At 47.5% G+C, this 24,308-nt stretch overlaps 44 non-coding genes across 44 annotated transcripts; all 44 read left to right on the forward strand.

Moving 5' to 3' along the window:
• Positions 1-9,159: 9,159 nt before the first annotated feature.
• Positions 9,160-9,278, forward strand: LOC115958757. Its single transcript, XR_004084678.1, has one exon. It is a non-coding gene; the product is annotated as a 5S ribosomal RNA (ribosomal RNA).
• Positions 9,279-9,820: 542 nt separating this feature from the next.
• LOC115958745 lies at positions 9,821-9,939 on the forward strand. Its single transcript, XR_004084666.1, has one exon. It is a non-coding gene; the product is annotated as a 5S ribosomal RNA (ribosomal RNA).
• Positions 9,940-10,158: 219 nt separating this feature from the next.
• LOC115958632 lies at positions 10,159-10,277 on the forward strand. The gene has a single exon (XR_004084566.1). It is a non-coding gene; the product is annotated as a 5S ribosomal RNA (ribosomal RNA).
• A 219-nt stretch (positions 10,278-10,496) lies between these two features.
• Positions 10,497-10,615, forward strand: LOC115958749. The gene has a single exon (XR_004084670.1). It is a non-coding gene; the product is annotated as a 5S ribosomal RNA (ribosomal RNA).
• A 219-nt stretch (positions 10,616-10,834) lies between these two features.
• LOC115958746 lies at positions 10,835-10,953 on the forward strand. The gene has a single exon (XR_004084667.1). It is a non-coding gene; the product is annotated as a 5S ribosomal RNA (ribosomal RNA).
• A 218-nt stretch (positions 10,954-11,171) lies between these two features.
• Positions 11,172-11,290, forward strand: LOC115958725. The gene has a single exon (XR_004084647.1). It is a non-coding gene; the product is annotated as a 5S ribosomal RNA (ribosomal RNA).
• A 218-nt stretch (positions 11,291-11,508) lies between these two features.
• LOC115958744 lies at positions 11,509-11,627 on the forward strand. The gene has a single exon (XR_004084665.1). It is a non-coding gene; the product is annotated as a 5S ribosomal RNA (ribosomal RNA).
• Positions 11,628-11,845: 218 nt separating this feature from the next.
• LOC115958736 lies at positions 11,846-11,964 on the forward strand. Its single transcript, XR_004084658.1, has one exon. It is a non-coding gene; the product is annotated as a 5S ribosomal RNA (ribosomal RNA).
• A 219-nt stretch (positions 11,965-12,183) lies between these two features.
• On the forward strand, positions 12,184-12,302 carry LOC115958750. Its single transcript, XR_004084671.1, has one exon. It is a non-coding gene; the product is annotated as a 5S ribosomal RNA (ribosomal RNA).
• Positions 12,303-12,520: 218 nt separating this feature from the next.
• On the forward strand, positions 12,521-12,639 carry LOC115958748. The gene has a single exon (XR_004084669.1). It is a non-coding gene; the product is annotated as a 5S ribosomal RNA (ribosomal RNA).
• Positions 12,640-12,858: 219 nt separating this feature from the next.
• On the forward strand, positions 12,859-12,977 carry LOC115958742. Its single transcript, XR_004084663.1, has one exon. It is a non-coding gene; the product is annotated as a 5S ribosomal RNA (ribosomal RNA).
• A 219-nt stretch (positions 12,978-13,196) lies between these two features.
• On the forward strand, positions 13,197-13,315 carry LOC115958743. Its single transcript, XR_004084664.1, has one exon. It is a non-coding gene; the product is annotated as a 5S ribosomal RNA (ribosomal RNA).
• A 219-nt stretch (positions 13,316-13,534) lies between these two features.
• LOC115958758 lies at positions 13,535-13,653 on the forward strand. The gene has a single exon (XR_004084679.1). It is a non-coding gene; the product is annotated as a 5S ribosomal RNA (ribosomal RNA).
• A 219-nt stretch (positions 13,654-13,872) lies between these two features.
• On the forward strand, positions 13,873-13,991 carry LOC115958634. Its single transcript, XR_004084568.1, has one exon. It is a non-coding gene; the product is annotated as a 5S ribosomal RNA (ribosomal RNA).
• Positions 13,992-14,210: 219 nt separating this feature from the next.
• LOC115958645 lies at positions 14,211-14,329 on the forward strand. Its single transcript, XR_004084576.1, has one exon. It is a non-coding gene; the product is annotated as a 5S ribosomal RNA (ribosomal RNA).
• Positions 14,330-14,548: 219 nt separating this feature from the next.
• On the forward strand, positions 14,549-14,667 carry LOC115958730. The gene has a single exon (XR_004084652.1). It is a non-coding gene; the product is annotated as a 5S ribosomal RNA (ribosomal RNA).
• Positions 14,668-14,886: 219 nt separating this feature from the next.
• LOC115958731 lies at positions 14,887-15,005 on the forward strand. Its single transcript, XR_004084653.1, has one exon. It is a non-coding gene; the product is annotated as a 5S ribosomal RNA (ribosomal RNA).
• Positions 15,006-15,224: 219 nt separating this feature from the next.
• LOC115958658 lies at positions 15,225-15,343 on the forward strand. The gene has a single exon (XR_004084586.1). It is a non-coding gene; the product is annotated as a 5S ribosomal RNA (ribosomal RNA).
• Positions 15,344-15,561: 218 nt separating this feature from the next.
• Positions 15,562-15,680, forward strand: LOC115958751. Its single transcript, XR_004084672.1, has one exon. It is a non-coding gene; the product is annotated as a 5S ribosomal RNA (ribosomal RNA).
• Positions 15,681-15,898: 218 nt separating this feature from the next.
• Positions 15,899-16,018, forward strand: LOC115958747. Its single transcript, XR_004084668.1, has one exon. It is a non-coding gene; the product is annotated as a 5S ribosomal RNA (ribosomal RNA).
• Positions 16,019-16,237: 219 nt separating this feature from the next.
• On the forward strand, positions 16,238-16,356 carry LOC115958669. The gene has a single exon (XR_004084595.1). It is a non-coding gene; the product is annotated as a 5S ribosomal RNA (ribosomal RNA).
• Positions 16,357-16,575: 219 nt separating this feature from the next.
• Positions 16,576-16,694, forward strand: LOC115958732. The gene has a single exon (XR_004084654.1). It is a non-coding gene; the product is annotated as a 5S ribosomal RNA (ribosomal RNA).
• A 218-nt stretch (positions 16,695-16,912) lies between these two features.
• LOC115958680 lies at positions 16,913-17,031 on the forward strand. The gene has a single exon (XR_004084606.1). It is a non-coding gene; the product is annotated as a 5S ribosomal RNA (ribosomal RNA).
• A 219-nt stretch (positions 17,032-17,250) lies between these two features.
• Positions 17,251-17,369, forward strand: LOC115958752. The gene has a single exon (XR_004084673.1). It is a non-coding gene; the product is annotated as a 5S ribosomal RNA (ribosomal RNA).
• Positions 17,370-17,587: 218 nt separating this feature from the next.
• On the forward strand, positions 17,588-17,706 carry LOC115958692. The gene has a single exon (XR_004084617.1). It is a non-coding gene; the product is annotated as a 5S ribosomal RNA (ribosomal RNA).
• A 219-nt stretch (positions 17,707-17,925) lies between these two features.
• LOC115958733 lies at positions 17,926-18,044 on the forward strand. Its single transcript, XR_004084655.1, has one exon. It is a non-coding gene; the product is annotated as a 5S ribosomal RNA (ribosomal RNA).
• Positions 18,045-18,263: 219 nt separating this feature from the next.
• Positions 18,264-18,382, forward strand: LOC115958740. Its single transcript, XR_004084661.1, has one exon. It is a non-coding gene; the product is annotated as a 5S ribosomal RNA (ribosomal RNA).
• Positions 18,383-18,601: 219 nt separating this feature from the next.
• LOC115958703 lies at positions 18,602-18,720 on the forward strand. The gene has a single exon (XR_004084626.1). It is a non-coding gene; the product is annotated as a 5S ribosomal RNA (ribosomal RNA).
• Positions 18,721-18,939: 219 nt separating this feature from the next.
• Positions 18,940-19,058, forward strand: LOC115958715. The gene has a single exon (XR_004084637.1). It is a non-coding gene; the product is annotated as a 5S ribosomal RNA (ribosomal RNA).
• Positions 19,059-19,277: 219 nt separating this feature from the next.
• Positions 19,278-19,396, forward strand: LOC115958734. Its single transcript, XR_004084656.1, has one exon. It is a non-coding gene; the product is annotated as a 5S ribosomal RNA (ribosomal RNA).
• Positions 19,397-19,615: 219 nt separating this feature from the next.
• Positions 19,616-19,734, forward strand: LOC115958741. Its single transcript, XR_004084662.1, has one exon. It is a non-coding gene; the product is annotated as a 5S ribosomal RNA (ribosomal RNA).
• Positions 19,735-19,953: 219 nt separating this feature from the next.
• Positions 19,954-20,072, forward strand: LOC115958753. The gene has a single exon (XR_004084674.1). It is a non-coding gene; the product is annotated as a 5S ribosomal RNA (ribosomal RNA).
• Positions 20,073-20,290: 218 nt separating this feature from the next.
• LOC115958723 lies at positions 20,291-20,409 on the forward strand. Its single transcript, XR_004084645.1, has one exon. It is a non-coding gene; the product is annotated as a 5S ribosomal RNA (ribosomal RNA).
• A 219-nt stretch (positions 20,410-20,628) lies between these two features.
• LOC115958735 lies at positions 20,629-20,747 on the forward strand. Its single transcript, XR_004084657.1, has one exon. It is a non-coding gene; the product is annotated as a 5S ribosomal RNA (ribosomal RNA).
• A 219-nt stretch (positions 20,748-20,966) lies between these two features.
• Positions 20,967-21,085, forward strand: LOC115958737. The gene has a single exon (XR_004084659.1). It is a non-coding gene; the product is annotated as a 5S ribosomal RNA (ribosomal RNA).
• A 218-nt stretch (positions 21,086-21,303) lies between these two features.
• On the forward strand, positions 21,304-21,422 carry LOC115958724. The gene has a single exon (XR_004084646.1). It is a non-coding gene; the product is annotated as a 5S ribosomal RNA (ribosomal RNA).
• Positions 21,423-21,641: 219 nt separating this feature from the next.
• Positions 21,642-21,760, forward strand: LOC115958754. Its single transcript, XR_004084675.1, has one exon. It is a non-coding gene; the product is annotated as a 5S ribosomal RNA (ribosomal RNA).
• Positions 21,761-21,978: 218 nt separating this feature from the next.
• LOC115958726 lies at positions 21,979-22,097 on the forward strand. The gene has a single exon (XR_004084648.1). It is a non-coding gene; the product is annotated as a 5S ribosomal RNA (ribosomal RNA).
• A 219-nt stretch (positions 22,098-22,316) lies between these two features.
• Positions 22,317-22,435, forward strand: LOC115958727. Its single transcript, XR_004084649.1, has one exon. It is a non-coding gene; the product is annotated as a 5S ribosomal RNA (ribosomal RNA).
• Positions 22,436-22,654: 219 nt separating this feature from the next.
• LOC115958739 lies at positions 22,655-22,773 on the forward strand. The gene has a single exon (XR_004084660.1). It is a non-coding gene; the product is annotated as a 5S ribosomal RNA (ribosomal RNA).
• Positions 22,774-22,988: 215 nt separating this feature from the next.
• On the forward strand, positions 22,989-23,106 carry LOC115958756. Its single transcript, XR_004084677.1, has one exon. It is a non-coding gene; the product is annotated as a 5S ribosomal RNA (ribosomal RNA).
• A 219-nt stretch (positions 23,107-23,325) lies between these two features.
• On the forward strand, positions 23,326-23,444 carry LOC115958728. The gene has a single exon (XR_004084650.1). It is a non-coding gene; the product is annotated as a 5S ribosomal RNA (ribosomal RNA).
• Positions 23,445-23,663: 219 nt separating this feature from the next.
• Positions 23,664-23,782, forward strand: LOC115958755. The gene has a single exon (XR_004084676.1). It is a non-coding gene; the product is annotated as a 5S ribosomal RNA (ribosomal RNA).
• Positions 23,783-24,000: 218 nt separating this feature from the next.
• On the forward strand, positions 24,001-24,119 carry LOC115958729. Its single transcript, XR_004084651.1, has one exon. It is a non-coding gene; the product is annotated as a 5S ribosomal RNA (ribosomal RNA).
• The last annotated feature ends 189 nt before the right edge of the window (positions 24,120-24,308 follow it).

A 24,308-nucleotide genomic window follows, 5' to 3' on the forward strand; every position in this document is an offset into this window, starting at 1 on the left:
TAACTCCAAGAGTTTCCGTTATTTGCCGTTGTGTTTCGGTAGGGGTAGACTTGCTAAAAAAGAGTGCAGTTTTGTCTCTATTCAATTTTTGCCCCGACACCTTTTCATAAAAGGAAAGAATATCCATCACCTTTTCACACTCCTGGGTGGTAGCCCTGCAAAACAAGAGGCTATCGTCTGCAAAGAACAGGTGAGTTAATTTAGGGCCATTACGACAGATAGATACCCCCTGAATGTCATCCTTCTCTGTTGCTTGTTGGATTAATCGATGTAGTCCTTCCGAGCAAAGTAGAAATAAGTAGGGTGATAGGGGATCACCTTGGCGAATACCCCTACTTGGCCTGATATCGCCACTAGGTTCTCCATTAATCAAGATTGAGTATGTGACTGAGGTGATACACTCCATGACCAAATCTATCCACTAATCATTAAACCCCATCTGAGACATCACTGCCTTTAGGAAAGACCACTCCACTCGGTTATATGCTTTGCTCATATCAAGTTTGAGCGCCATGTACCCTGAGCTTTCGGAGTTGTGATTCTTCATATAATGCAAAGTTTCGAAGGCTACTAGGATATTATTTGTAATCAGGCGCCCTTTGAGAAAAGCGCTTTGATGTTCTGAGATAATGTTGGGGAGGACTCTTTTCAACCTGTTGGCAAGAACTTTTGAAAAAATCTTATAAAGCACGTTACACAAGCTAATAGGTCTGTACTGAGTAACAAACTTTGGATTCTTAATTTTAGGAATTAAAGTGATGAATGTATGGTTTAGAGAGTTAGGAAGGGAACCTGCATTCAAAAAACCAAGCACATCATGGATTACATCACCTCTTACCAAATCCCAAAAATTCTGATAAAATAGTGGCAGCATCCCGTCCGGTCCAGGTGCTTTAAGTGGTGCCATTTGCTTCAAAGCCAACTCAACTTCCCAAGGTTGAAAGTTTTTAGTCAAACTATCGTTCATTTCAACTGTAACTACCCGTGGAATGGAGTTTAAATCAGACATTTCAATTTTTGGATTGGAGGATGAGAATAGTTGCTGAAAATAATTCATGAACATGCCCGAGACTTCCTCTGGTTTTGTGCACCAGATGTTTGACTGGTTTTTAATCCCTGTGATGAGATTCTTGCGCCTTCTTTGAGTTTCCCGACAATGGAAATATCGGGTGTTTCGATCACCATCTTTAATGTGCAAGGTGCATGACCTCTGTCACCACATTCTTTCCTCTTTTCCCATAAGAGAATTGATCTCTTTCTTTAGCTCAATTAATCTGCTTGAATTTCCACCCTGGAGGACCACTTTTTCTGCCTTCATTAGTTCTCTTTTTTTTTTTTTTTTTTTTTTTTTTTTTTTTTTTTTTTTTTTTTTTTTTTTTTTTTTTTCTAATTGCTTTCTTACATTGCTGAAACTGTCCTTGCTCCAATTGGTCAGTGCCGTCCCACATTTCTCAACCTTTCGGATCACCCTAGTATTTCCTTCCTCTTCATAGTTAATCTGACATACCCCTTCCACAGTTTCGCCACACCCCTTATCACCTAGCCACATTTCCTCGAATCGGAAGAGCTTCTTCCTCGGTGAGCAATCCAAAACCGACTGCTCAATCCTAAGAATTTTATGGTCTGAAGTTGTGCTGTCAATATGATGAACTTGAGTACCTGGATGTTTGGAGAACCATTGATAAGAGACCACAGCTCTATCTAACCTCTCCCATATTGAAATTCTGTTGTTGCAATGTTTACTCCATGTAAAGGGAGAGCCCTTGAAGCCAATGTCCATCAGTCCACATTCATCTAGTGTGTCTCGGAAGAGTTGTATCTGTCCTGGTGGTCTAGTCCGCCCCCCTAGCTTCTCACTCTGCTTTAGAATCTCATTGAAATCCCCGGCGCACAGCCAAGGCAGTGAGTTTTGGCTATGGAGATTGCGAAGCAACTCCCATGATTCCTGCCGTTTGTGAGTTTTCAAGCCGGTAAAACGCCATGCTGCCTTTGTATCCTTGTTGATGATTACGTCTATATGATTCAAAGAAGAAGAAACAACATCAATTAACAAGTCATTCTTCCAATAGAGGACCAAACCTCCACCTCTATTAACCCTCAGAACAACAAACTTTTTGTCAAAACGGATCCGATCTTTTACGAAATCAAGCCTAGCTTCATCTGCCAGTGTTTTGGCTAAGAACACGACAGTGGGAGCTTTTGCAGTCACTACCTCCGCAAGTTCTTGAACTGCTAGTTGGTTCTCAAGCCCCCTATAGTTCCAAACGATGCAACTCATTGCGCTTGGTGGGGCTAAAAATTAGCCTCCGCCATTACCGGGTAATTTTCTGTATCTCCATAAGAGACCAAGATTTTCTTGCGTGGTGACTCACTAAGATTAATGACCATGTCAATGGGGCATTTAGAACCAATCGGGTCTTCTGTGGTGGAAGCAGTACCAGAAAACTCACGAACCAGACGCTTCCATTTTGTCTGAGATGGTTTCTCCACGGATAGGGGTGCTTGGCTGTAATTAGTGACATCTTGGAGTGGACGTGCATGGGCCCTGTGACGTGGCATGTCTCTTGGTGGGGTCTCAGCAAACCCCTGGTTGAGTGCCAACTCAGACTTCAAATTTTCCATGTTGAAAGGCTGGGTGTGTACGTGAATAGGTGCTACATTCTTGGTGTAACCCGAATTTTTTGGCTGCTCGTAAATCCCCAGTTTTGTGTCAATCTCATTTAATTGCTCCTCAAAATCTTTCCCCTGATTTCCGTGGGCCTGGACAACTGGAATGGGAGTTTCCGTTACTGACCCATGATTATGGGGATTTGTATTACTGGTTCCCACAAAATCCGCGCCCATATCTGTTGTTTCCTTATTCGTATGGGCAGTGGAGTTTGACTTTGGGATCGATCCTGTCGCCACCAGACTGGATTTCATCTCCCTCCATCGTCGTGTAGACATGTTCTCCACTCTATCTTCATAGAACCCGGATACCCGAACCACCGTTTTCTTTGGCGAACCTGTTTGTGACGCACGAACCCACGATCCAAATTGTTGATCCTCTATCCTTAGTGTGCCTTTACTTTGGATCCAACTATCACAGTCCTTGTCACCATGGTCAAAACAACCACACCAGTAGCAAAAATTAGGCAAACGTTCATACCTGAAGCTTACCCATATTTTTCCGCCTTCTTCGAAAGTGACGACCCTTCCTCGACAAAGTGGTTGATATACATCCAGTGTGACTCGCACTCTAACATAACTGCCTCCCTCACTGGCAGAGACACTAGTTGATCTATCAACCTGGCCTATCGCTTCACAAATATCTTCAACGACCGATTTGTTTCTATAACCAATTGGAATATTATGCACCTGAACCCAGAATGATGCCTTGTCGAATTTCAATTCTTCCAGAGGAGTTTGTCTCTCATATCTCTCCAAGACCACCAAATATTTATTGAAACTCCATGGTTCACTAAAGAGAACCCTATCCACATCTTCCTTGTTATCAAAAATAAATAGTGCCATGTGAGACCCTTCCTTGCTCACCGTGAAACCACTGTCTGCCTTCCATAGTGGCTTGAAAGTCCTTGCCACTGCATCCATATTCAAAGCCCGTTTTGTGAAAAACTGTGCTGCTATGATGTATTCCTTTGAGCATCTATCTTTTTTGAAACAAACATCATCCCCCTCCTTTTCGGAAAGAGATAGGCAGTTCCAATGCCTTGTGAGATCTTCCATGGAATACTGAAAAGAAAAGAACTGTCCTTTGAGGAATGAAAGGAAAGAAGAGAACTGTTTCCCAATCCCCTGAAAAAAGTTAACCCACAAGCCCTATACGTAACACTGTTACACAAGGGGAAAGAGACCTTACAAGAAGGTAGAACAATTCTACTGCCTGAGGTAAGGGAGAAAGCGCCCTCTCTCAGAGACAGAGAAACTTGTGTTTTGAAATTCGTTTGATAATGAGCTCAAACTTAGCTTTTGTTCAAAATCAATTGAATTTAAATATTGTTCTTTATAGTTTTGTTTTCCTAAAGCAAACTGATAGTATTAAATTTAAAGTTAATATTTATCTCGGTATCTCCATCAGTTACGTACAAATTTGGGAACTTCATTCATATGATGCTCGATCAGTGTCGTTATTCATTGTTTGATCAAAATATTAATTACCAGACCAGTGTTGTTTTTTCCAAAATTAGACTCTTCAATATTACCAGACCAGTTTTGTCCATCCATCATTGAAGTAACTTCTATGATTTCTCTGATTCTCAAAAAAAAAAAAACTTCTATGATTTCTCTCTTATTGGTTATGATTATTATTTGTTTCCTTTCCTTTTAGAAGTTGGTTGGTCATGGAAAAAAGAAGACAATCAATTAGGCATCATCCTTTGGAATTGGAGCTTCCGTACCATACCGTGTTGGATATACTATTAAGGCTTCCATTCAAGAGCATAGTGAAGTGCAAGTCCGTATGCAAACAATGGTTCACTCTAATCTCAGATACCCTGCACCTGCACCCAATGTTAATAGCCCATTGGCCAAACATTCACTTACACATGGCTGAGTTAAGGGCATCCGAATTTCAAGGACTTGTCATAGGCAGCAGGCCCACAAGAATAACCATTAAGTTTAAGACTGATGACTACTTACAGATTGTTAGTTCATCATGTATGAGATTGCTTCTCTTCAGGAGTTCTCTTCGGGAGCTTTTTTATGTTTGCAATCCAATTTTGGGTGAGTATACTATCATTCCACGAGTTAGAGAAAACACCTTTTCTTGTGTTAACGTTTTTCTTGGGTTCAGTTCCAAGACTAAGGAATTCAAGTTGCTACGATTCTTTCAGCAGCGGGGGCATGGTCATAATATATACATGGCTGAGGTACACACTCTTGGTACAGATTCATGGAGAAGCATTGGCGAGGTTCCAAACATTATTCATTATTCGGCATTGCATGGAACATTTTTTAATGGAGCCCTTCATTGGTTTGTTGTTAATGATGATGAGACATCTCTATGTTGTTTTAACCTTGATAATGAGCAATTCCAACCGTTCCCAAGACCATCACAATTTGCTAAATGCAGCAAAATCTCCCATAAAATGAGAAGGATGATGAGCATGGGTGTTGTGAAGGACCAACTGTTTTTATGTCATCCTTTTAATAATTCAGTTCTTGAAATATGGGTGATGGGAGACTATGGTATCTCGGAATCTTGGACTAGACTGCACGTGATCAACTTACCCATTAACCTGACGTCTAAGGCAATAGCCTTTTTGGACAATGGAGAAATCCTGATGTTAAAATTTTTTTATTATCAAGAAATTCTTACATTGGATCATTCTGATCTCGTTTCCTACAATCCAAAGGAAGGAAGTTTTAGAAAGATCACCACTAATATGAAAGCAAAGTATCAAATTGTTGCTTACACTCCAAGCTTCATCTCCCTCAAAGATGCTGCGGTGATAGTAAAAAGGTTTTAGATTCACATTTCTTTGTATTATTTCAAAACTTCAGCTGTAAGTCATTTCCTGTCAATTTATATATATATATATATATATATATATATATTTCTTTTAACCTTTGCACTCTAGACTTATATCTTTACTATAGTAGTAAATTTTTTATACGCATGCCGGTTATTATTATTATTATTATTATTATGCTTCCCAGCTACGTGTGTCATGCTTCCTTCTTTACGATGCTATGCTATGGTGCACAAAGATGGTGCAATTCTACAATAGCAACAATACTACTTGTTAAGTTTTGGGAAAACATATATATATATATATATATATATATATATACATAGGCCTGGTTCTGCGCTCTAATGTTTGGAGCAATTAATTTCCAGCCCAATATCTGCACCCAGTTTTCCCATTTTTGAGGTTTCTACTATGGACACTTGGTTGAAAGTCTTATCGATCGAACTACATTTTTTGTGTTCTTGCTGTTATCGAAAAGCTCTTGTAGTGTACTTTCTAAAGGATCCGACTTCATGCTATATTTGGTGCACTATGCAGAAAGTCATTAGTCTTGGAAGTTGGCTAATATCCAAATGGGATGGAACTCCAAAGTTTATTTTTGTTAATTTTGCGAGTAAAATCGTATGATTCAGATGTAATATTGAGATAATATTTTCTCAAGAATGTAGATAATCACCTCTACTTAAAGAAAGTACCAACTCTTTCTTTGGATCCAATTTTCATGGGTGATGGAAAATCCAAGCGCGAACGAGGTCCTCGAATTAATTTATATAGGTTTCCGCAGGATTTTCCTATCTTCGAGACTTTATTTTTCGCCCTTTCGGTCCTCCGTATGGTTCAAACGGGTGCGTTGAAATTAATGCCTATGATATCTATTTTCTAAACTAAACTAAGTCATCCACTTTTTGGTTCTAATTGTAAATTTATTTGGGATAGAAAATGCTTAGAAAGTGGTGTCAAAATTAATTTGTTATTCAAAAGTTTCTTATTTTTTAAATATTTTTTGTAAATTATTTTTCTTTAGAGTATAAATTTTGTAATACAAATGTGCCAAACTGAAATTTATCAAAAGCTTTTTCCATTGACTCCTCACTTGGCAAAACCGTTGGTCATTTGATAATACTGAAAATCATTTTTTTTATTAGTAATAAGAATTATATTAATCATGAAGAAAAAATGAAAACCACAAATATAAGGTGTTCATGATAGTGAACATAAAATGCAGCAAACAAAAACAACAGAAATAAGAAAAGCAACTTAGGGGGCACTTCTAAGGGAAGTAAGAAACTCCAGAGTAGAAGAACATATTGAAGAACCCCAGCACCTAGCCCATTCAAAAAGAGTACTTTGGCTGAGAGCTCGTAACTGATCAAGTGATTTCTCTATAGCCTCAAAAGAGCGCCGATTTCTTTTCATCCAAACAACCTACATCAAACAGCCAGGAACCATATTCCATACGTTCGAAGAAAATTTATCCGACCAATTACTCCAACAAAACACTAAACTGTCCATTGAACCTAGCATGACCCATTGAATCCCAAAAACTTGTAACATTTGAACCCACAAAGAATAAGCTACAGGACAGTGAATAAGAAGATGGTCCACAGATTCCACAGAACAACAGCACATATAGCACCTATTAGCCAAAGGGAGGCCAGAGCATCAAATTATCCAAGGTAAGAATCCAACCATAGGCTATGGTCCACAAGAAGAATGCCACCCTTTTAGGAACCTTGACTTTCCAAATCCCTTTCCAAGGGAAGCTAGAGAGAGATGTACCCCTGATCTTATTATAAAAAGACTGAATATCGAACTTACCATTCCCATTATGACACCAATGGGGACTATCACACCCAATGCCTCTTCGAATCTGAGATTGAATGAAATCTAGGAAAGAGATAGCAGCTTTTAATTCCCTCTCATGAAAATTCTTATAAAATCTCAAGTTCCAAAATCTATTACTCCCATCCTCCTGATGACCCAACAAATCAGAAATGCAGCCTTCCTTGTCATTTGAGCACGCATATAACTGAAGATAGAGCATTTTAAGTGAGGTATCCCTGACCCACCTATCATGCCAAAAAAGAATGCAAGAGCCATCACCCACCACAAGAGCCATATGTTTGGAGAACCTCTCCCAACTGTCATTAATACTACACCAAAGACCACACCCGTGGGCCCTTCTGCATTCTTTAGTATTCCACCCCCCTTGACCCTCTCCATATTTGGTGGCAATAACCCTCCGCCAAAGATGAGTTCCTTCTTGGCCAAACCACCATAACCATTTCCCTAAAAGGGCTTGGTTGAAGTGAACTAACTTCCTAACCCCCAAACCACCCATCTCTAGAGGTGAACACACCTTCTCCCAAGCCACTAGAGAATGTTTATAACACTCCTCCGAAGACCTCCACAAAAAATTCCTCTGAATACACTCCAATTTGTCGTGATAGGTAGTATGGAGGAAGACTAGAGAAGGTACTCTTCAAGAGTGTAAGTCTACCACCCTTAGACAAATATAGACACTTCCAACCAGACAGCTTCTTCTCTATCTTCTCCAAAATAGGATCCCAAATGGATGCAGTCTTGTACGGGGTGCCCAAAGGCATTCCCAAATATTTCATAGGTAGGCTACCCACCCAACAACGAAGAATGTTAGCCAAAGCACCTATATTACCAACCCCCTCCATCAGGACAATCTCACTCTTCCCCACATTTACCTTTAAACTAGTAAAAGCTTGGAAGCAAGACAAAGCCAGTCTAATGGACAACAACTGATCTCTAGAAGCATTATAGAACAAAATAGTATCGTTTGCAAATAGCAAATGTGATATGCATACCCCAATAGAGTTAACTGGTCCCATATGAAAACCACGAAGCAAACCAATATCCTCAATTTTCTTCAGAATTTGAGATAAAACTTCCATAATCAAAAGGAAAAGAAGAAGGGACAAAGGATCACCTTGTCTCAACCCACAAGAACTTCCAAAAAAGCCTACCAGGCATCCATTCATAAAAGCTAAGAAGCAAATAGTAGAAATGCAAGCCTTAATCCACTCCCTCCACTTCAACCCTATAAGGTGGTAGGCCTCGTTTGTAATGTTGGGCTGCCTCTTACTGTACTAGGCCCGAGTTTTCTGGATAAGGGAGTTGGGATCGGTCCAACTGGAACCCACCTTGGTCCGGCTTGTGCACAAACTACACCACATCTGCCAGGCTTTTGGTTACATGCCCATGACAAGCAAAGTCGCTATAAAGAAGTTATGGTGAGCAAATATAATACGGATAATACAAGAAAATACAATCAATACTTTTAGCCACAATAAATGAAAGTGAACAACAAAAGGCTCTCCGTACACAGAATAAGCTAAGTGAAAGATAAACAGAGTTAGCAAAATCAAAGTGTTAGTCTGCCATGCCAAGTAATACACGAGATTGAAACCAAGAAGGGAAAACTGTTCCCTCAACACGAGTAATCTTAGAGAAGAAATTAATTGCTTTGAGAGAACAGGCCTAAATGGTCTATGCCCAAATACAAATCTTTTTCCTTTTATAGAGAGCAAGGCTATTGAGGGAGAGAGGAGATCAACCTATTGGTGCATGCCTGTTGTTTTAAACTCTTTGTTTTTTTTTTTTTTCTCTCGTTAACTGCTTCGGATCCTTTATAAGGATTTAACGCGCTTATGCTGATGGGTGCGTTCATACCAACACTCATGCACCGGATCCCATCAGAACTCCGCAGTTAAGCGCGTTTGGGCGAGAGTAGTACTAGGATGGGTGACCTCCAGGGAAGTCCTCGTGTTGCACCACACTCTTTTTCTTCGGATTTTTTTTGTCGTTTACGTCGGTCCAGCATGCTCGCTTCGTAGGCTTAGTCTGCCCAGGCCAAAAATACGAGCCGCTGATCTCGTTTTGGGTGCTAATTTGGTGGCGGCGATCTCGAAATGCCCTCGGGCTGCAGCTCCCTGGTGTTAGAGTGCATCGCTGCATTCGGATCCTTTATAAGGATTTAACGCGCTTATGCTAATGGGTGCGATCATACCAACAATAATGCACCGGTCCATCAGAAACCGCAATTAAGCGTGTTTGGGCGAGAGTAGTACTAGGATGGGTTGACTCCTGGGAAGTCTTCTTATTTTCTTCGGATTTTTTTTGTCGTTTACGTCGGATATCCAGCCATGCTCGCTTCGTAGCTTAGTCTGCCCCAGGCCAAAAATACGAGTCGCTGATCTCGTTTTGGGTGCTAAATTGGTGGCGGCGATCTCGAAATGCCCTCGGGCTGCAGCTCCCTGTTGTTAGAGTGCATCGTTGCATTCGGATCCTTTATAAGGATTTAACGCGCTTATGCTGATGGGTGCGATCATACCAACACTCATGCACCGGATCCCATCAGAACTCCGCAGTTAAGCGTGTTTGGGCGAGAGTAGTACTAGGATGGGTGACCTCCAGGGAAGTCCTCGTGTTGCACCCCTCTCTTTTTCTTCGGATTTTTTTTGTCGTTTACGTCGGTCCAGGCACGCTCGCTTCGTAGGCTTAGTCTGCCCCAGGCCAAAAATACGAGCCGCTGATCTCGTTTGGGTGCTAATTTGGTGGCGGCGATCTCGAAATGCCCTCGGGCTGCAGCTCCCTGGTGTTAGAGTGCATCGCTGCATTCGGATCCTTTATAAGGATTTAACGCGCTTATGCTGATGGGTGCGATCATACCAACACTAATGCACCGGATCCCATCAGAACTCCGCAGTTAAGCGTGTTTGGGCGAGAGTAGTACTAGGATGGGTGACCTCCTGGGAAGTCCTCGTGTTGCACCCCTCTCTTTTTCTTCGGATTTTTTTTGTCGTTTACGTCGGTCCAGCACGCTCGCTTCGTAGGCTGAGTCTGCCCCAGGCCAAAAATACGAGCCGCTGATCTCGTTTTGGGTGCTAATTTGGTGGCGGCGATCTCGAAATGCCCTCGGGCTGCAGCTCCCTGGTGTTAGAGTGCATCGCTGCATTCGGATCCTTTATAAGGATTTAACGCGCTTATGCTGATGGGTGCGATCATACCAACACTAATGCACCGGATCCCATCAAAACTCCGCAGTGAAGCGTGTTTGGGCGAGAGTAGTACTAGGATGGGTGACCTCCTGGGAAGTCCTCGTGTTGCACCCCTCTCTTTTTCTTCGGATTTTTTTTGTCGTTTACGTCGGTCCAGCACACTCGCTTCATAGGCTTAGTCTGCCCCAGGCCAAAAATACGAGCCGCTGATCTCGTTTTGGGTGCTAATTTGGTGGCGGCGATCTCGAAATGTCCTTGGGCTGCAGCTCCTTGGTGTTAGAGTGCATCGCTGCATTCGGATCCTTTATAAGGATTTAACGCGCTTATGCTGATGGGTGCGATCATACCAACACTCATGCACCGGATCCCATCAGAACTCCGCAGTTAAGCGCGTTTGGGCGAGAGTAGTACTAGGATGGGTGACCTCCTGGGAAGTCCTCGTGTTGCACCCCACTCTTTTTCTTCGGATTTTTTTTGTCGTTTACGTCGGTCCAGCATGCTCGCTTCGTAGGCTTAGTCTGCCCAGGCCAAAAATACGAGCCGCTGATCTCGTTTTGGGTGCTAATTTGGTGGCGGCGATCTCGAAATGCCCTCGGGCTGCAGCTCCCTGGTGTTAGAGTGCATCGCTGCATTCGGATCCTTTATAAGGATTTAACGCGCTTATGCTGATGGGTGCGATCATACCAACACTAATGCACCGGATCCCATCAGAACTCCGCAGTTAAGCGTGTTTGGGCGAGAGTAGTACTAGGATGGGTGACCTCCTGGGAAGTCCTCGTGTTGCACCCCACTCTTTTTCTTCGGATTTTTTTTGTCGTTTACGTCGGTCCAGCATGCTCGCTTCGTAGGCTTAGTCTGCCCAGGCCAAAAATACGAGCCGCTGATCTCGTTTTGGGTGCTAATTTGGTGGCGGCGATCTCGAAATGCCCTCGGGCTGCAGCTCCCTGGTGTTAGAGTGCATCGCTGCATTCGGATCCTTTATAAGGATTTAACGCGCTTATGCTGATGGGTGCGATCATACCAACACTAATGCACCGGATCCCATCAGAACTCCGCAGTTAAGCGCGTTTGGGCGAGAGTAGTACTAGGATGGGTGACCTCCTGGGAAGTCCTCGTGTTGCACCCCACTCTTTTTCTTCGGATTTTTTTTGTCGTTTACGTCGGTCCAGCATGCTCGCTTCGTAGGCTTAGTCTGCCCAGGCCAAAAATACGAGCCGCTGATCTCGTTTTGGGTGCTAATTTGGTGGCGGCGATCTCGAAATGCCCTCGGGCTGCAGCTCCCTGGTGTTAGAGTGCATCGCTGCATTCGGATCCTTTATAAGGATTTAACGCGCTTATGCTGATGGGTGCGATCATACCAACACTAATGCACCGGATCCCATCAGAACTCCGCAGTTAAGCGTGTTTGGGCGAGAGTAGTACTAGGATGGGTGACCTCCTGGGAAGTCCTCGTGTTGCACCCCTCTCTTTTTCTTCGGATTTTTTTTGTCGTTTACGTCGGTCCAGCACGCTCGCTTCGTAGGCTTAGTCTGCCCCAGGCCAAAAATACGAGCCGCTGATCTCGTGTTGCGTGCTAAATTGGTGGCGGCGATCTCGAAATGCCCTCGGGCTGCAGCTCCCTGGTGTTAGAGTGCATCGCTGCATTCGGATCCTTTATAAGGATTTAACGCGCTTATGCTGATGGGTGCGATCATACCAACACTCATGCACCGGATCCCATCAGAACTCCGCAGTTAAGCGCGTTTGGGCGAGAGTAGTACTAGGATGGGTGACCTCCAGGGAAGTCCTCGTGTTGCACCCCACTCTTTTTCTTCGGATTTTTTTTGTCGTTTACGTCGGTCCAGCATGCTCGCTTCGTAGGCTTAGTCTGCCCAGGCCAAAAATACGAGCCGCTGATCTCGTTTTGGGTGCTAATTTGGTGGCGGCGATCTCGAAATGCCCTCGGGCTGCAGCTCCCTGGTGTTAGAGTGCATCGCTGCATTCGGATCCTTTATAAGGATTTAACGCGCATATGCTGATGGGTGCGATCATACCAACACTAATGCACCGGATCCCATCAGAACTCCGCAGTTAAGCGTGTTTGGGCGAGAGTAGTACTAGGATGGGTGACCTCCTGGGAAGTCCTCGTGTTGCACCCCTCTCTTTTTCTTCGGATTTTTTTTGTCGTTTACGTCGGTCCAGCACGCTCGCTTCGTAGGCTTAGTCTGCCCCAGGCCAAAAATTCGAGCCGCTGATCTCGTGTTGGGTGCTAAATTGGTGGCGGCGATCTCGAAATGCCCTCGGGCTGCAGCTCCCTGGTGTTAGAGTGCATCGCTGCATTCGGATCCTTTATAAGGATTTAACGCGCTTATGCTGATGGGTGCGGTCATACCAACACTCATGCACCGGATCCCATCAGAACTCCGCAGTTAAGCGTGTTTGGGCGAGAGTAGTACTAGGATGGGTGACCTCCTGGGAAGTCCTCGTGTTGCACCCTTCTCTTTTTCTTCGGATTTTTTTTGTCGTTTACGTCGGTCCAGCACGCTCGCTTCGTAGGCTTAGTCTGCCCCAGGCCAAAAATTCGAGCCGCTGATCTCGTGTTGGGTGCTAATTTGGTGGCGGCGATCTCGAAATGCCCTCGGGCTGCAGCTCCCTGGTGTTAGAGTGCATCGCTGCATTCGGATCCTTTATAAGGATTTAACGCGCTTATGCTGATGGGTGCGGTCATACCAACACTCATGCACCGGATCCCATCAGAACTCCGCAGTTAAGCGTGTTTGGGCGAGAGTAGTACTAGGATGGGTGACCTCCTGGGAAGTCCTCGTGTTGCACCCTTCTCTTTTTCTTCGGATTTTTTTTGTCGTTTACGTCGGTCCAGCACGCTCGCTTCGTAGGCTTAGTCTGCCCCAGGCCAAAAATACGAGCCGCTGATCTCGTTTTGGGTGCTAATTTGGTGGCGGCGATCTCGAAATGCCCTCGGGCTGCAGCTCCCTGGTGTTAGAGTGCATCGCTGCATTCGGATCCTTTATAAGGATTTAACGCGCTTATGCTGATGGGTGCGATCATACCAACACTAATGCACCGGATCCCATCAGAACTCCGCAGTTAAGCGTGTTTGGGCGAGAGTAGTACTAGGATGGGTGACCTCCTGGGAAGTCCTCGTGTTGCACCCCTCTCTTTTTCTTCGGATTTTTTTTGTCGTTTACGTCGGTCCAGCACGCTCGCTTCGTAGGCTTAGTCTGCCCCAGGCCAAAAATACGAGCCGCTGATCTCGTTTTGGGTGCTAATTTGGTGGCGGCGATCTCGAAATGCCCTCGGGCTGCAGCTCCCTGGTGTTAGAGTGCATCGCTGCATTCGGATCCTTTATAAGGATTTAACGCGCTTATGCTGATGGGTGCGATCATACCAACACTAATGCACCGGATCCCATCAGAACTCCGCAGTTAAGCGTGTTTGGGCGAGAGTAGTACTAGGATGGGTGACCTCCTGGGAAGTCCTCGTGTTGCACCCCTCTCTTTTTCTTCGGATTTTTTTTGTCGTTTACGTCGGTCCAGCACGCTCGCTTCGTAGGCTTAGTCTGCCCCAGGCCAAAAATACGAGCCGCTGATCTCGTTTTGGGTGCTAATTTGGTGGCGGCGATCTCGAAATGCCCTCGGGCTGCAGCTCCCTGGTGTTAGAGTGCATCGCTGCATTCGGATCCTTTATAAGGATTTAACGCGCTTATGCTGATGGGTGCGATCATACCAACACTAATGCACCGGATCCCATCAGAACTCCGCAGTTAAGCGTGTTTGGGCGAGAGTAGTACTAGGATGGGTGACCTCCTGGGAAGTCCTCGTGTTGCACCCCTCTCTTTTTCTTCGGATTTTTTTTGTCGTTTACGTCGGTCCAGCACGCTCGCTTCGTAGGCTTAGTCTGCCCCAGGCCAAAAATACGAGCCGCTGATCTCGTTTTGGGTGCTAATTTGGTGGCGGCGATCTCGAAATGCCCTCGGGCTGCAGCTCCCTGGTGTTAGAGTGCATCGCTGCATTCGGATCCTTTATAAGGATTTAACGCGCTTATGCTGATGGGTGCGATCATACCAACACTCATGCACCGGATCCCATCAGAACTCCGCAGTTAAGCGTGTTTGGGCGAGAGTAGTACTAGGATGGGTGACCTCCTGGGAAGTCCTCGTGTTGCACCCCTCTCTTTTTCTTCGGATTTTTTTTGTCGTTTACGTCGGTCCAGCACGCTCGCTTCGTAGGCTTAGTCTGCCCCAGGCCAAAAATACGAGCCGCTGATCTCGTTTTGGGTGCTAATTTGGTGGCGGCGATCTCGAAATGCCCTCGGGCTGCAGCTCCCTGGTGTTAGAGTGCATCGCTGCATTCGGATCCTTTATAAGGATTTAACGCGCTTATGCTGATGGGTGCGATCATACCAACACTCATGCACCGGATCCCATCAGAACTCCGCAGTTAAGCGTGTTTGGGCGAGAGTAGTACTAGGATGGGTGACCTCCTGGGAAGTCCTCGTGTTGCACCCCTCTCTTTTTCTTCGGATTTTTTTTGTCGTTTACGTCGGTCCAGCATGCTCGCTTCGTAGGCTTAGTCTGCCCCAGGCCAAAAATACGAGCCGCTGATCTCGTTTTGGGTGCTAATTTGGTGGCGGCGATCTCGAAATGCCCTCGGGCTGCAGCTCCCTGGTGTTAGAGTGCATCGCTGCATTCGGATCCTTTATAAGGATTTAACGCGCTTATGCTGATGGGTGCGATCATACCAACACTAATGCACCGGATCCCATCAGAACTCCGCAGTTAAGCGTGTTTGGGCGAGAGTAGTACTAGGATGGGTGACCTCCTGGGAAGTCCTCGTGTTGCACCCCTCTCTTTTTCTTCGGATTTTTTTTGTCGTTTACGTCGGTCCAGCACACTCGCTTCATAGGCTTAGTCTGCCCCAGGCCAAAAATACGAGCCGCTGATCTCGTTTTGGGTGCTAATTTGGTGGCGGCGATCTCGAAATGTCCTTGGGCTGCAGCTCCTTGGTGTAGAGTGCATCGCTGCATTCGGATCCTTTATAAGGATTTAACGCGCTTATGCTGATGGGTGCGATCATACCAACACTCATGCACCGGATCCCATCAGAACTCCGCAGTTAAGCGCGTTTGGGCGAGAGTAGTACTAGGATGGGTGACCTCCAGGGAAGTCCTCGTGTTGCACCCCACTCTTTTTCTTCGGATTTTTTTTGTCGTTTACGTCGGTCCAGCATGCTCGCTTCGTAGGCTTAGTCTGCCCAGGCCAAAAATACGAGCCGCTGATCTCGTTTTGGGTGCTAATTTGGTGGCGGCGATCTCGAAATGCCCTCGGGCTGCAGCTCCCTGGTGTTAGAGTGCATCGCTGCATTCGGATCCTTTATAAGGATTTAACGCGCTTATGCTGATGGGTGCGATCATACCAACACTCAATGCACCGGATCCCATCAGAACTCCGCAGTTAAGCGTGTTTGGGCGAGAGTAGTACTAGGATGGGTGACCTCCTGGGAAGTCCTCGTGTTGCACCCCACTCTTTTTCTTCGGATTTTTTTTGTCGTTTACGTCGGTCCAGCATGCTCGCTTCGTAGGCTTAGTCTGCCCCAGGCCAAAAATACGAGCCGCTGATCTCGTTTTGGGTGCTAATTTGGTGGCGGCGATCTCGAAATGCCCTCGGGCTGCAGCTCCCTGGTGTTAGAGTGCATCGCTGCATTCGGATCCTTTATAAGGATTTAACGCGCTTATGCTGATGGGTGCGATCATACCAACACTAATGCACCGGATCCCATCAGAACTCCGCAGTTAAGCGTGTTTGGGCGAGAGTAGTACTAGGATGGGTGACCTCCTGGGAAGTCCTCGTGTTGCACCCCTCTCTTTTTCTTCGGATTTTTTTTGTCGTTTACGTCGGTCCAGCACGCTCGCTTCGTAGGCTTAGTCTGCCCCAGGCCAAAAATACGAGCCGCTGATCTCGTTTTGGGTGCTAATTTGGTGGCGGCGATCTCGAAATGCCCTCGGGCTGCAGCTCCCTGGTGTTAGAGTGCATCGCTGCATTCGGATCCTTTATAAGGATTTAACGCGCTTATGCTGATGGGTGCGATCATACCAACACTCATGCACCGGATCCCATCAGAACTCCGCAGTTAAGCGTGTTTGGGCGAGAGTAGTACTAGGATGGGTGACCTCCTGGGAAGTCCTCGTGTTGCACCCCACTCTTTTTCTTCGGATTTTTTTTGTCGTTTACGTCGGTCCAGCACGCTCGCTTCGTAGGCTTAGTCTGCCCCAGGCCAAAAATACGAGCCGCTGATCTCGTTTTGGGTGCTAATTTGGTGGCGGCGATCTCGAAATGCCCTCGGGCTGCAGCTCCCTGTGTTAGAGTGCATCGCTGCATTCGGATCCTTTATAAGGATTTAACGCGCTTATGCTGATGGGTGCGATCATACCAACACTAATGCACCGGATCCCATCAGAACTCCGCAGTTAAGCGTGTTTGGGCGAGAGTAGTACTAGGATGGGTGACCTCCTGGGAAGTCCTCGTGTTGCACCCCTCTCTTTTTCTTCGGATTTTTTTTGTCGTTTACGTCGGTCCAGCACGCTCGCTTCGTAGGCTTAGTCTGCCCCAGGCCAAAAATACGAGCCGCTGATCTCGTTTTGGGTGCTAATTTGGTGGCGGCGATCTCGAAATGTCCTTGGGCTGCAGCTCCTTGGTGTTAGAGTGCATCGCTGCATTCGGATCCTTTATAAGGATTTAACGCGCTTATGCTGATGGGTGCGATCATACCAACACTCATGCACCGGATCCCATCAGAACTCCGCAGTTAAGCGCGTTTGGGCGAGAGTAGTACTAGGATGGGTGACCTCCAGGGAAGTCCTCGTGTTGCACCCCACTCTTTTTCTTCGGATTTTTTTTGTCGTTTACGTCGGTCCAGCATGCTCGCTTCGTAGGCTTAGTCTGCCCAGGCCAAAAATACGAGCCGCTGATCTCGTTTTGGGTGCTAATTTGGTGGCGGCGATCTCGAAATGCCCTCGGGCTGCAGCTCCCTGGTGTTAGAGTGCATCGCTGCATTCGGATCCTTTATAAGGATTTAACGCGCTTATGCTGATGGGTGCGATCATACCAACACTAATGCACCGGATCCCATCAGAACTCCGCAGTTAAGCGTGTTTGGGCGAGAGTAGTACTAGGATGGGTGACCTCCTGGGAAGTCCTCGTGTTGCACCCCACTCTTTTTCTTCGGATTTTTTTTGTCGTTTACGTCGGTCCAGCACGCTCGCTTCGTAGGCTTAGTCTGCCCCAGGCCAAAAATACGAGCCGCTGATCTCGTTTTGGGTGCTAATTTGGTGGCGGCGATCTCGAAATGCCCTCGGGCTGCAGCTCCCTGGTGTTAGAGTGCATCGCTGCATTCGGATCCTTTATAAGGATTTAACGCGCTTATGCTGATGGGTGCGATCATACCAACACTCATGCACCGGATCCCATCAGAACTCCGCAGTTAAGCGTGTTTGGGCGAGAGTAGTACTAGGATGGGTGACCTCCTGGGAAGTCCTCGTGTTGCACCCCTCTCTTTTTCTTCGGATTTTTTTTGTCGTTTACGTCGGTCCAGCACGCTCGCTTCGTAGGCTTAGTCTGCCCCAGGCCAAAAATACGAGCCGCTGATCTCGTTTTGGGTGCTAATTTGGTGGCGGCGATCTCGAAATGCCCTCGGGCTGCAGCTCCCTGGTGTTAGAGTGCATCGCTGCATTCGGATCCTTTATAAGGATTTAACGCGCTTATGCTGATGGGTGCGATCATACCAACACTAATGCACCGGATCCCATCAGAACTCCGCAGTGAAGCGTGTTTGGGCGAGAGTAGTACTAGGATGGGTGACCTCCTGGGAAGTCCTCGTGTTGCACCCCTCTCTTTTTCTTCGGATTTTTTTTGTCGTTTACGTCGGTCCAGCACGCTCGCTTCGTAGGCTTAGTCTGCCCCAGGCCAAAAATACGAGCCGCTGATCTCGTTTTGGGTGCTAATTTGGTGGCGGCGATCTCGAAATGCCCTCGGGCTGCAGCTCCCTGGTGTTAGAGTGCATCGCTGCATTCGGATCCTTTATAAGGATTTAACGCGCTTATGCTGATGGGTGCGATCATACCAACACTAATGCACCGGATCCCATCAGAACTCCGCAGTTAAGCGTGTTTGGGCGAGAGTAGTACTAGGATGGGTGACCTCCTGGGAAGTCCTCGTGTTGCACCCCTCTCTTTTTCTTCGGATTTTTTTTGTCGTTTACGTCGGTCCAGCACGCTCGCTTCGTAGGCTTAGTCTGCCCCAGGCCAAAAATACGAGCCGCTGATCTCGTTTTGGGTGCTAATTTGGTGGCGGCGATCTCGAAATGCCCTCGGGCTGCAGCTCCCTGGTGTTAGAGTGCATCGCTGCATTCGGATCCTTTATAAGGATTTAACGCGCTTATGCTGATGGGTGCGATCATACCAACACTAATGCACCGGATCCCATCAGAACTCCGCAGTTAAGCGTGTTTGGGCGAGAGTAGTACTAGGATGGGTGACCTCCTGGGAAGTCCTCGTGTTGCACCCCTCTCTTTTTCTTCGGATTTTTTTTGTCGTTTACGTCGGTCCAGCACGCTCGCTTCGTAGGCTTAGTCTGCCCCAGGCCAAAAATACGAGCCGCTGATCTCGTTTTGGGTGCTAATTTGGTGGCGGCGATCTCGAAATGCCCTCGGGCTGCAGCTCCCTGGTGTTAGAGTGCATCGCTGCATTCGGATCCTTTATAAGGATTTAACGCGCTTATGCTGATGGGTGCGATCATACCAACACTCATGCACCGGATCCCATCAGAACTCCGCAGTTAAGCGTGTTTGGGCGAGAGTAGTACTAGGATGGGTGACCTCCTGGGAAGTCCTCGTGTTGCACCCCTCTCTTTTTCTTCGGATTTTTTTTGTCGTTTACGTCGGTCCAGCACGCTCGCTTCGTAGGCTTAGTCTGCCCCAGGCCAAAAATACGAGCCGCTGATCTCGTTTTGGGTGCTAATTTGGTGGCGGCGATCTCGAAATGCCCTCGGGCTGCAGCTCCCTGGTGTTAGAGTGCATCGCTGCATTCGGATCCTTTATAAGGATTTAACGCGCTTATGCTGATGGGTGCGATCATACCAACACTAATGCACCGGATCCCATCAGAACTCCGCAGTGAAGCGTGTTTGGGCGAGAGTAGTACTAGGATGGGTGACCTCCTGGGAAGTCCTCGTGTTGCACCCCTCTCTTTTTCTTCGGATTTTTTTTGTCGTTTACGTCGGTCCAGCACACTCGCTTCATAGGCTTAGTCTGCCCCAGGCCAAAAATACGAGCCGCTGATCTCGTTTTGGGTGCTAATTTGGTGGCGGCGATCTCGAAATGTCCTTGGGCTGCAGCTCCTTGGTGTTAGAGTGCATCGCTGCATTCGGATCCTTTATAAGGATTTAACGCGCTTATGCTGATGGGTGCGATCATACCAACACTCATGCACCGGATCCCATCAGAACTCCGCAGTTAAGCGCGTTTGGGCGAGAGTAGTACTAGGATGGGTGACCTCCAGGGAAGTCCTCGTGTTGCACCCCACTCTTTTTCTTCGGATTTTTTTTGTCGTTTACGTCGGTCCAGCATGCTCGCTTCGTAGGCTTAGTCTGCCCAGGCCAAAAATACGAGCCGCTGATCTCGTTTTGGGTGCTAATTTGGTGGCGGCGATCTCGAAATGCCCTCGGGCTGCAGCTCCCTGGTGTTAGAGTGCATCGCTGCATTCGGATCCTTTATAAGGATTTAACGCGCTTATGCTGATGGGTGCGATCATACCAACACTAATGCACCGGATCCCATCAGAACTCCGCAGTTAAGCGTGTTTGGGCGAGAGTAGTACTAGGATGGGTGACCTCCTGGGAAGTCCTCGTGTTGCACCCCACTCTTTTTCTTCGGATTTTTTTTGTCGTTTACGTCGGTCCAGCACGCTCGCTTCGTAGGCTTAGTCTGCCCCAGGCCAAAAATACGAGCCGCTGATCTCGTTTTGGGTGCTAATTTGGTGGCGGCGATCTCGAAATGCCCTCGGGCTGCAGCTCCCTGGTGTTAGAGTGCATCGCTGCATTCGGATCCTTTATAAGGATTTAACGCGCTTATGCTGATGGGTGCGATCATACCAACACTCATGCACCGGATCCCATCAGAACTCCGCAGTTAAGCGTGTTTGGGCGAGAGTAGTACTAGGATGGGTGACCTCCTGGGAAGTCCTCGTGTTGCACCCCTCTCTTTTTCTTCGGATTTTTTTTGTCGTTTACGTCGGTCCAGCACGCTCGCTTCGTAGGCTTAGTCTGCCCCAGGCCAAAAATACGAGCCGCTGATCTCGTTTTGGGTGCTAATTTGGTGGCGGCGATCTCGAAATGCCCTCGGGCTGCAGCTCCCTGGTGTTAGAGTGCATCGCTGCATTCGGATCCTTTATAAGGATTTAACGCGCTTATGCTGATGGGTGCGATCATACCAACACTCATGCACCGGATCCCATCAGAACTCCGCAGTTAAGCGTGTTTGGGCGAGAGTAGTACTAGGATGGGTGACCTCCTGGGAAGTCCTCGTGTTGCACCCCACTCTTTTTCTTCGGATTTTTTTTGTCGTTTACGTCGGTCCAGCATGCTCGCTTCGTAGGCTTAGTCTGCCCAGGCCAAAAATACGAGCCGCTGATCTCGTTTTGGGTGCTAATTTGGTGGCGGCGATCTCGAAATGCCCTCGGGCTGCAGCTCCCTGGTGTTAGAGTGCATCGCTGCATTCGGATCCTTTATAAGGATTTAACGCGCTTATGCTGATGGGTGCGATCATACCAACACTAATGCACCGGATCCCATCAGAACTCCGCAGTTAAGCGTGTTTGGGCGAGAGTAGTACTAGGATGGGTGACCTCCTGGGAAGTCCTCGTGTTGCACCCCTCTCTTTTTCTTCGGATTTTTTTTGTCGTTTACGTCGGTCCAGCACGCTCGCTTCGTAGGCTTAGTCTGCCCCAGGCCAAAAATACGAGCCGCTGATCTCGTTTTGGGTGCTAATTTGATGGCGGCGATCTCGAAATGTCCTTGGGCTGCAGCTCCTTGGTGTTAGAGTGCATCGCTGCATTCGGATCCTTTATAAGGATTTAACGCGCTTATGCTGATGGGTGCGATCATACCAACACTCATGCACCGGATCCCATCAGAACTCCGCAGTTAAGCGCGTTTGGGCGAGAGTAGTACTAGGATGGGTGACCTCCAGGGAAGTCCTCGTGTTGCACCCCACTCTTTTTCTTCGGATTTTTTTTGTCGTTTACGTCGGTCCAGCATGCTCGCTTCGTAGGCTTAGTCTGCCCAGGCCAAAAATACGAGCCGCTGATCTCGTTTTGGGTGCTAATTTGGTGGCGGCGATCTCGAAATGCCCTCGGGCTGCAGCTCCCTGGTGTTAGAGTGCATCGCTGCATTCGAATCCTTTATAAGGATTTAACGCGCTTATGCTGATGGGTGCGATCATACCAACACTAATGCACCGGATCCCATCAGAACTCCGCAGTTAAGCGTGTTTGGGCGAGAGTAGTACTAGGATGGGTGACCTCCTGGGAAGTCCTCGTGTTGCACCCCACTCTTTTTCTTCGGATTTTTTTTGTCGTTTACGTCGGTCCAGCATGCTCGCTTCGTAGGCTTAGTCTGCCCCAGGCCAAAAATACGAGCCGCTGATCTCGTTTTGGGTGCTAATTTGGTGGCGGCGATCTCGAAATGCCCTCGGGCTGCAGCTCCCTGGTGTTAGAGTGCATCGCTGCATTCGGATCCTTTATAAGGATTTAACGCGCTTATGCTGATGGGTGCGATCATACCAACACTAATGCACCGGATCCCATCAGAACTCCGCAGTTAAGCGTGTTTGGGCGAGAGTAGTACTAGGATGGGTGACCTCCTGGGAAGTCCTCGTGTTGCACCCCTCTCTTTTTCTTCGGATTTTTTTTGTCGTTTACGTCGGTCCAGCACGCTCGCTTCGTAGGCTTAGTCTGCCCCAGGCCAAAAATACGAGCCGCTGATCTCGTTTTGGGTGCTAATTTGGTGGCGGCGATCTCGAAATGCCCTCGGGCTGCAGCTCCCTGGTGTTAGAGTGCATCGCTGCATTCGGATCCTTTATAAGGATTTAACGCGCTTATGCTGATGGGTGCGATCATACCAACACTCATGCACCGGATCCCATCAGAACTCCGCAGTTAAGCGTGTTTGGGCGAGAGTAGTACTAGGATGGGTGACCTCCTGGGAAGTCCTCGTGTTGCACCCCTCTTTTTTTCGGATTTTTTTTGTCGTTTACGTCGGTCCAGCACGCTCGCTTCGTAGGCTTAGTCTGCCCAGGCCAAAAATACGAGCCGCTGATCTCGTTTTGGGTGCTAATTTGGTGGCGGCGATCTCGAAATGCCCTCGGGCTGCAGCTCCCTGGTGTTAGAGTGCATCGCTGCATTCGGATCCTTTATAAGGATTTAACGCGCTTATGCTGATGGGTGCGATCATACCAACACTCATGCACCGGATCCCATCAGAACTCCGCAGTTAAGCGTGTTTGGGCGAGAGTAGTACTAGGATGGGTGACCTCCTGGGAAGTCCTCGTGTGCACCCCTCTCTTTTTCTTCGGATTTTTTTTGTCGTTTACGTCGGTCCAGCACGCTCGCTTCGTAGGCTGAGTCTGCCCCAGGCCAAAAATACGAGCCGCTGATCTCGTTTTGGGTGCTAATTTGGTGGCGGCGATCTCGAAATGCCCTCGGGCTGCAGCTCCCTGGTGTTAGAGTGCATCGCTGCATTCGGATCCTTTATAAGGATTTAACGCGCTTATGCTGATGGGTGCGATCATACCAACACTAATGCACCGGATCCCATCAGAACTCCGCAGTTAAGCGTGTTTGGGCGAGAGTAGTACTAGGATGGGTGACCTCCTGGGAAGTCCTCGTGTTGCACCCCTCTCTTTTTCTTCGGATTTTTTTTGTCGTTTACGTCGGTCCAGCACACTCGCTTCATAGGCTTAGTCTGCCCCAGGCCAAAAATACGAGCCGCTGATCTCGTTTTGGGTGCTAATTTGGTGGCGGCGATCTCGAAATGTCCTTGGGCTGCAGCTCCTTGGTGTTAGAGTGCATCGCTGCATTCGGATCCTTTATAAGGATTTAACGCGCTTATGCTGATGGGTGCGATCATACCAACACTCATGCACCGGATCCCATCAGAACTCCGCAGTTAAGCGCGTTTGGGCGAGAGTAGTACTAGGATGGGTGACCTCCAGGGAAGTCCTCGTGTTGCACCCCACTCTTTTTCTTCGGATTTTTTTTGTCGTTTACGTCGGTCCAGCATGCTCGCTTCGTAGGCTTAGTCTGCCCAGGCCAAAAATACGAGCCGCTGATCTCGTTTTGGGTGCTAATTTGGTGGCGGCGATCTCGAAATGCCCTCGGGCTGCAGCTCCCTGGTGTTAGAGTGCATCGCTGCATTCGGATCCTTTATAAGGATTTAACGCGCTTATGCTGATGGGTGCGATCATACCAACACTAATGCACCGGATCCCATCAGAACTCCGCAGTTAAGCGTGTTTGGGCGAGAGTAGTACTAGGATGGGTGACCTCCTGGGAAGTCCTCGTGTTGCACCCCTCTCTTTTTCTTTTTTTTTGTCGTTTACGTCGGTCCAGCACGCTCGCTTCGTAGGCTTAGTCTGCCCCAGGCCAAAAATTCGAGCCGCTGATCTCGTGTTGGGTGCTAAATTGGTGGCGGCGATCTCGGAATGCCCTCGGGCTGCAGCTCCCTGGTGTTAGAGTGCATCGCTGCATTCGGATCCCTTAT

The sequence above is a fragment of the Quercus lobata genome, chromosome 8 (assembly GCF_001633185.2).
Source record: "Quercus lobata isolate SW786 chromosome 8, ValleyOak3.0 Primary Assembly, whole genome shotgun sequence".
NCBI lineage: Eukaryota > Viridiplantae > Streptophyta > Magnoliopsida > Fagales > Fagaceae > Quercus > Quercus lobata.